The 8,148-nt window shown below is 30.9% G+C and overlaps 1 long non-coding RNA gene across 1 annotated transcript; it reads left to right on the plus strand.

The window, feature by feature from the left end:
- The first annotated feature begins 3,349 nt into the window (after positions 1-3,349).
- Positions 3,350-7,486, plus strand: LOC107849961. Its single transcript, XR_007048142.1, has 4 exons — positions 3,350-4,941; positions 5,040-5,140; positions 6,997-7,317; positions 7,354-7,486. It is a non-coding gene; the product is annotated as an uncharacterized LOC107849961 (long non-coding RNA).
- The last annotated feature ends 662 nt before the right edge of the window (positions 7,487-8,148 follow it).

Below are 8,148 nucleotides of genomic sequence, written 5' to 3' on the forward strand. Positions count from 1 at the left end.
CTAGAATAGGACAACCCAACAAAACCGACAAACAACAATTCATAAAAAGGGCAACCCGGTGCAATAAAGCTATCGCTATGCGACAAACAATAATTCATATCCCATATTAAATAGGCTTTAACTTATCTTTTGTCAACTTCTTTTCTATAAAAGTCATGTTAATTTCATTTTTTACATCCTCATCATTCAGTTCTTTCATTGACAATTTCTATGCATATACAAAAAATCACAAAAACTCAAGCAACAATACTTCTTGAGAAGACCCTTCCAAGGATATGACATTTGCTTTAGTAAGTGTTGCTGGAACATAGAATTCATATGTATAGGGGAAGTAATTCACCATTATAATCTTTTATCTCTATAATTTCAATTTAAAGCTATTACAAATCCAATTCATAGTCTATGTGAGAAAAAGCATCACTATATTTAGAGTGGTGGAAAAGATATAACAACTATTTGATCAAGAAGAGGGATTATGTGGCGTGACGTTTGCAAAACAAATTTTACATTTTTATTATGGAACCAAGTCAAGTTACGCAACTTTATAGATTAACAAGCATTAACTATCGGCTTACTAGCACACTAATATAATTTAAGGGTTGTTAATTTATTCCACCTACCTTATTTGTATCTTAGATATCTACAAATGCTATATAGCTAATTAAATAAGTTCTCCATCTTTACATATTCAAAAGATGTTGAATTTTATAATTGTGTTCATATTTATTAATATATATTATTCAAATAAATAAAATATTTGCTTTAATGTTGAACTCATTAATATGAGGTATACGCTCGAGGCGCGTATACCTACTCTAGTAAGTAATAAAAATGTGTATTACTACTATATAGAATTACGAGTGAGCAGATAACTGACAGTTGTCATGCCGATTTTTAGTTGTCTGCTTCTGTTAGAGGCATTTTTGTAATTGTATATTTTACATTTTAAATTAATTATTTTATTTTTAGTTTTAATCTATGTATTTAAAAATTATGTAAAAGGTATTATAATTAATAATTTAAATTATTTGGAGACATATAAAAATATTATTAACTCGAAAGTCTATCAGTTCAATATATATATATATATATATTGGGATATAATTTGAAATTTTTTTGAAAAGTAATATAAATCATAATAATTTAAATAAATCAAAATGGAGGAAATACATTATTTTTGGAGTTTGAAATTTTTTTTTAAAATTTTAAAAAGTATCAGAAATTTATTTATTTGGGATCCAATGGAGAGGGAGTAGTAACTTGTAAGTACATGGATTTCAATAGAAAGAAATTTGTGGAAACTAAAATTGATAATAAAAAATAAATTTAATAATTTAAACGTGCATTACTTTTTTTAATATGGAACAAAAATGAGTGGTCCATTGGTTCAAATGTCAACTTTTAATTACAAGTATGAATTGTACTTTTAAAAAAAAATTGAACAAGAATGAGTGAGATCCATTGGTTCAAATGTCAACTTTAAATTACACGTATGAATTGACATGTGATTAAAAATGTACTTTTTTATTTTTACCGAGGTAGTAAGACGTGAATACTTGGAAGGACTAAGGGCCATTTGGCCATGAAAATTTTTCCTTTTTTTCCGGAAAATTTTTCTGGAGTTAGAAATTGTAGTGTTTGGTCATGAAAATTCAGAAAATAATTTCGAAAAAAAATTCTGAATAGGGAAAAAAGGTTTTTGGTGTTTTCACAATTTTTAAACTCCAATTCTAAATTTTATTATTATAACATATAACTCCAATCTGTTATATTTTTACATAAAAATCTCATTATAATATTACGTATATAGCAGTTTTAAAGAATAAGATAATTATAATTTCAAACTTAATGTTATCCTAATTAATATATATCTCTTTTTTTCTCTCATCATTATTTTTCTCCCTTATGTAATTTTCTCTCTTATTTAAGATATTATTTTACTGCTAATGATCCTAATTACTATAGTATAATAATAATAATAATTTTTCTATTGTGATACGTATGTTTAAGGAATTATAGTCATGTAATTAATAATGGATAATCGTTTTCTATATTTATCGAATTAATAAAGTTGTAGCAGATTAGTTTACCACTGCCACAAATTATTCTCATTTTTAATTTGATTATATATATTATAGTGTACATCTTTATTATACTATTCAAATATAAATAGTTTATACCATATATATGCTAAAAATATAAATCGCTGATACATATTTTTCATTAAAAAAAAATATATATCCAATTTAACAAATTTATACCTTAAACTGCAACTGCTAACTTTATATACCATAATACTTGGTATCTTTATACACAAAGTATTATATTTATACTCATAAATATATAAAGTATTATATTTATAACAGAAATATACAAAGTATGTTATATATAAAGTTTATACCACGTATGTATCGTATACACATATATATAAATATACAAAGTATTAAGAAACATACTAAGCATATTTATAACATAAATATACACTACAAGAAAATGGTCAAATTGTGACGGAAAATTTGTGACGGGACACTTCAGTTACAAATTGTGACAGAATGTTGATGAATTTGTGATGGATCATTATTGCATAAATATAATAATTTTAAAATATTTTATTTTCACATAAAAATTTAAAGAGTAACAGATTTGTGACAAATTTGTGACGCATGTCCAATATAATTTTTGTGACGGACATATTTTTGTCACAAGTTAAAATTGATTAAAAAAAAAACATTCTGTCACAAATCCGTAATAAATTTGTGACAGATTTAGTAGTCCATCACAATTTTTTTTAAAAAAAAATAATTAATATAATAAAAAATTATGACAGATTTATTCCGTCACAGTAAAATTTTTAAAAATTTAATTAATTTTAAAATATTTGTGACGGATTTTGTTCCGTAACAAAGGTAGAAATTGCATACCCTTTCATTTTTCCTGTAAATTTTTTCACATCTTTTCATTTTCCCTCAAAAAATTTTGCATCTTTTTATTTTTCCCTCAAAATCTAAAGAATACCCTTCACTTTACTCTTATTGTGCACAACATTTTGCTCCATTAGACAAGTGGGTGTTCAAGATTTGGCTTCACGAACAGAAAACTTGTTAAAGCTAGGTCAGATTTTGTTATCTTCATCGAACAAGTGAGCATTCTGCCTCATTTTTATCTTGTTTCAATGTGAATTTTTGCCTTTCCTTACTGTCAAGTATTTCTGTAGTCTATTAATTAGGTCACTAGGTAACAAAGTGCAGAAAAGTTCCTTTTGATAATTTGAAAGAAATTTGTTAGAACTTAGATCTTTGAAGTTACTGTTAGTAGTATTTCACATGATAATTTATTGAAAGAAATTTATCGAAAGAAAAGTTTAAGTTTTGAGATGATAAAGGTTATAATTTTTGTCACGTTTTTAGATTAAGGTCAGTTTTGAGATAGACATACTACTATTTATACTTTAGGACGTGCCTAATATGAAACCAACTTTGTTTTCACTGTAACTGGTATACTGTCATAAGCTTAGATGAGCATTTCTTGTTGGTTCTCTCTTGTAAAGACTATTTATTTACTGATATATTTTCTTTGATTTGGAAGGCTCTACTTTTATCCTTCGATATGCTCAACAAATTGCTTATATCTTGTTCAGTGATGCAATTAGTCCTCCCATTTTAATGGTCATTAATGGAAATATGTTGTCTTTAGTATTATGCATCTGTGTGCAGTATAGACCTGTTTATTATTCTTTGTCTTGAGCCGAGGGCCTATTGGAAACAACCTTTTCTACCTCTCCCGAGGTAGTGGTATGGACTGCGTACATTTTACCCTCCCCAGACCCCACTGTGTGGGAATACACTGGGTTTTTTGTTGTTGTCATTGATTCATTGAAAATTTTGTTAATATATGCCTGTAATTTTGTTGAATGCATATTTTATATATACGTATTTTTGTGTTCTAGTAAGATTGCAATTTGACTCGTAATTGTTTAGCTTCTTATCGCGTGTTCTAAAAGCATTACTCCTTGCTAAAGAGTGTTTAAGAAAGTGAAGATTATGGTTGTGTGGTTTAGAAATCCATATGTTGGAAACAATACTTGGATATGTGTTTAAGTTAATCAACTTACATATAGCTCAAACACATGTACTCAGTTTTAGTGATGACATTTGGAATGGAGTAAGAGAAGCTGCTTGGATTGTCTGAAATCAGAATTCAACTAAATAATTCTCTTTCAACTTGATCCGATTAACACGTTTTTTTTGTTTTTGAGAATGAATATAACTCTCAAACCTCACACAATATTAACTTAAGATGAGAATGTCAAGCTACTTTTAGTGGTGTTTTACATGATTGACTATACCTAAATTTAAGTTGGTTGCGTATGTCATTAATTAGTTGACACCGAGGTAAATACAAACGGACTACAATAGTGCATGTTTTGGCAGCAAATGTGCTAGCTATTTGTCTTTATGTTAATAGCTTTCTAATGCCTTTCTACCATCTTCAATTCTATCAATACATTGATAAATCATTAATAATTATACAGGAAAGAACTATGAGAGCTTTTAAAGTACAAGAGCCGGATTTTGTATATCTGAGGAATAGTCTCCTATTTATTGTCTTTTTGGTTCATTTGTGACATTTCTATTTGCGTAGAGCATGGGTGTCTTTATTTAAATTTTTTTTCTATAAATCATATCAGTGGAATCCTACAGAGAACTCCATAATCAAACACACCTAGAAGAAGGTCACATCCAACTTATATACAAAAAGAACATATCATTGGCGAAGACAAATAAACAAACCAAATTTTATGTTGGATGATGTTTGGCAAAGCTAGAAAACATATTGGGCTTCTGATGAGTTTAAGAACAAATCTTATATTGCAACTCAAAATCGATGTAGTGAAACCGGTGGTCCGGGCACTGGTCCAAGCAAGCATACCGGAGGTTCCAGGTCAACAGTGGAGCATACTATAAAATTGATAAATTGTGTACTTTAATAGATTAATTCTTTGACTTTATGTTCGATTTTAATGTTGAAATTTTTTTCAGGCAACCGAAATCGGCCATGAACCAAATTCATGGGAGATATTTAAGAAGTTGCACCAAAAAAGGATGGCAGTTTTGTTGATGCCAAGTCGAAGAGCATTAATGTAAGTTTGCTAACAAGCTTCTCATTCTTTAAATCTTGAAAGCGCAAGATCAATATAGATCTTGCAAGTAGAGTGACTTGCTGTTTGTATCTTGAAGTAGTAAAGTCGTGTGGGGCCAATTTTGATTCACTACACTTGTTGCGATCTTGTAATCTTAAAAATCAGTTTTTTGTTGAAATCTTGAAGTCTAGTGAAGCCGTGTGTGGCCTATTTTGATTCACTATCATTGTCGTTGACATCTTGTTGTTCTTGTTGTGCTTTTTACATTACTGCATTCCATCCCTGGATCTTTTTATGTTTACTATCCGATGGTCTGCAATGTACAAATGGCGCAGCAAGATAGATTCTCTCAGGAGTCTAGAACCTTAATGATGTGAAAGAATTGGTCTAGACACCTCCACTGTATCAACTGGACACTCCAACCTACAAAATGATCATCTAGAGGTCTCTAAAATTTGTTGTGCCACATTAGCATTGGGTCCCCACGAGATGTAGTGGGGAGTAGTTAGAGTGTTTAGTTGTTGAGGTGTCTAGATGTGGACTCTTGAAGTCGAAGTGCTTGTTTTCTAGCTGAGGCCAAGCCGAAGCTGTGTTTGAGAATCTATTTATGTATTATTCCATACATGTGTGTGTGTCTTGTGTGTTTGTTTGTCTCTCTATCTGTGACGACATGCTCCTATGTGGCTGTATTTTCAGTTAGAGCAGCAGAAAAAGTATAGAAAGGGGACAGTTAAGCAGAAGTTACAGGGTCCCTGCCCTAGTTAAACATCCCTCTAAACTGTTGTTTCTTGATTTCACTACTCTTATATCAAACATCCCTCTAAGCTACTGATTTTGGGATTTCACTAGGGTGGTTGTTGCTGTTGTTTGTTCAAAGCTACTCGAAATTTTCCAAACGCCTACTTATGGGCAAGTTTCCATCTTTCAAATGAGGCTATGATGATGATGCTTATGGCAGAATCCTGACCGTAGTTTGGCGCAGAATAGAAGAATGAGACATCAGAGAGATGGGATTTTTGTAAAGGGTGGTTTTCCCCTTGCTGCCATGTCCATGATTTTTTCTCCATTCATAAAAAAAAACCAACAGCCCTTTGAGAAAAAGAAAAGATCCAGAATTGTTTTGATGTTGGGCCATAGAATTCCAGATATTTTTATATGCTTCTTACTTTTACTGCTTGTGCGTCTTTAAAGTGGGAAGCTATCTGGATTTTTCCTGGTGGTTGACCATTTCCATCACGCCTATGATTTCTAGTATCTTTTAGCTCTAATAAGTAATATTCAGCAGTGGCGGAGCCACCTTCGGTCGTAAGCCGGGGGTCTATCAGAAACGGCCTCTCTACTTCTTCGGAGGTAGTGGTATGGTCTGCGTACACTCTACCCTCCCCAGACCCCACTATGTGGGAATATATTGGGTATGTTGTTGTTGTTGGTTTAATTTAGATCTTGGGTTTGGAACACTTAATGAGAAAAAGAAAGTCAATTTATGTGTGGATTCCTTTAAGTTGAATAACATTATATAATAATTTACCAAAGAGAAACTATATTATATAGTACGTAACACATTTTTTAAAAAGTGGTTGTTATTTTGGAACGGTGTATGTACAAAAATAATAATTTACAGATAAGAGAAGTATAGTATATATCACTTTCCAGTTCATTTTATACACTATGGCATTAAATTGCCATTGATTGCGCCATGTTGTTGTTGTAACACAATAGTTGCTTTTCCTTTAGGTTGTGAGGTTTTTTAATCTGTACAGTTGCATCATTTGAAATAATCAGGCAGTATATTCTTTTACTTCGTGTGGCTCATTGTGATGATTAAATATTTGGTCTCTGATTATTGTAATTTTTAGGATAAAATGGAGGTCATCATAGCTACTGCTCTTTTGGGTCCATCAGATGATTCATCAGAAGATCAAGAACTCGATATAAATCTCATGTATTTTGATGTTGTGGGTGGAGCAAAAAAATAATGTGTGTATGGATTGGGCTCTCAAGCTTCAACCTTATATAAAGAACAAAATTCTGTCAATTCAGCAAGTTTAGTGTCCAATCATGTTGCCGAAGAGCGCATCAAAACACTTGAGAAAAAGGTGTCGCAAATGAGAGAAAATCAAGAGAGTGTTCTTCAAGAATGTATAGAAGCGAAGGTGCAACAACGAGTAGAGCAGGAGGTTTCCCGTTTGAGGCAACAAAGAGTAGAGCAGGAGGTTTCCCGTTTGAGGCAACAAAGTGATGATCGATTCAAATCTATGGAGGAGCAATGGTCTCTCATGATGAGTGATATGACACTATCTTCTCGCTCATTTAGTAATTCTACTCTCCCTAATAGGGACTCATCTAATGCTTAAGTGTTTAATATTTTGAGACTTTAGTTACTTGAAGTGTCGACATGAACATTGTCACACTTTTTTGGATAGTTATATGCTTTAAATTTTAAACATTGGTAGACGTTTGCTTATTGAATTTGTGATTTTGCATGTTTTAATTAATTTCAGACTTTTTTTATTATAAATCTTGTATTATGTTATATATATATATATATATGTGTGTGTGTGTGTGTGTGTGTGTGTGTGTGTGTGTGAGAGAGAGAGAGAGAGAGAGAGAGAGAGCATACTATTTCGTAATTATTATTTATTAAAATTAAAAGTTCAAATAAAATTTATGACAGATTTAATTTGTCACAACCTATCCTGAATTTGTTATTAATATAGATAAGAGAGTCATATTGTGACTGAATTAGTCTGTCACAAATTATTTGTAACGAAATATATTGTCACAATTGTGGTGACTAGGTTTAAAAGTTTGTTACGGAAATTATTCTGTCACTATTTTATAATGAAATATTCTGTCACAAATCTGTTATAAATTTGTGACGGAATTTAAGTCAAATTTAAGAATTTATATTGTGACGGACGATCTGTCTCAGTTCCATCACAATAATTTTATGACGGAAATTAAATCTGTCACAATGACTTTATGACCAAAGGTTCTGAGACGCACAT

This window comes from Capsicum annuum, chromosome 12, assembly GCF_002878395.1.
Source record: "Capsicum annuum cultivar UCD-10X-F1 chromosome 12, UCD10Xv1.1, whole genome shotgun sequence".
In the NCBI taxonomy this organism is placed as follows: Eukaryota; Viridiplantae; Streptophyta; class Magnoliopsida; order Solanales; family Solanaceae; genus Capsicum; species Capsicum annuum.